The sequence below is a fragment of the Crocuta crocuta genome, unplaced genomic scaffold (genome assembly GCF_008692635.1).
Source record: "Crocuta crocuta isolate KB4526 unplaced genomic scaffold, BGI_CrCroc_1.0 scaffold149, whole genome shotgun sequence".
Classification (NCBI taxonomy): domain Eukaryota; kingdom Metazoa; phylum Chordata; class Mammalia; order Carnivora; family Hyaenidae; genus Crocuta; species Crocuta crocuta.
In genome coordinates, this window is record NW_027551561.1 from 4,034,800 (window position 1) to 4,035,398 (window position 599).

The 599-nt window shown below is 62.8% G+C and overlaps 1 protein-coding gene across 1 annotated transcript in view; it reads left to right on the forward strand.

Annotated features, from left to right (window-relative positions):
- CORO6 (coronin 6) overlaps window positions 1-599 on the forward strand; it is an 8,687-nt gene that overhangs the window by 6,888 nt on the left and 1,200 nt on the right. The gene's annotated exons all lie outside the window — the stretch shown is intronic.

Sequence of the window (599 nt, forward strand, 5' to 3'; positions counted from 1 at the left end):
CCCGGACCCCGCCTCTCTGAGCCGGGACCCGGGGCGGGACTGGGAAGGGCACTCCGCCCCTCGAGGGAGTCCTGGATAAATGGAGCGTCGCAGAGACTCGAGCCTGCCTGGCACCCGCTCGGCTACGCGCCTCGTCCGGGACTCAGCAGGAGCTGGCCTTGGGAGGCCCGGGGTGACGGGGACCTCAGCAATGGTGCTGCACGGCGAAGCGGTGTCCCCTCTGTCCCCCGGCCAGGGCAGGGGAAGTGCTTAGTATTAGCGCTATTCTTGGGGATATCAGGGAGCTTGGGCTTGACCTCAGAGGGGTGGCGGCGATTCGATGGGTCTCCGCAGACCGACTGGGGTGAAGTTACAACGCTCTCCTTCCAGTCAGCTCACTTGATTCCACTACCCTAAGTGGTTAAACGGATGGGCGTCACCCCAGTTCTACAGACACACACAACCAGTTGGCTGTAGGGCCGAATCCACCGTCTACACCCAGCAGACTGTGGCAGAGGGCTCTCTTCTTTTCACCCGCAGGGGAGAGGGCGGCTTCCTCACTGCACCCCCGCCGGAGAACTAATCAGAAAACTGGCATGGAAGCAGGTTCACACCCTGCA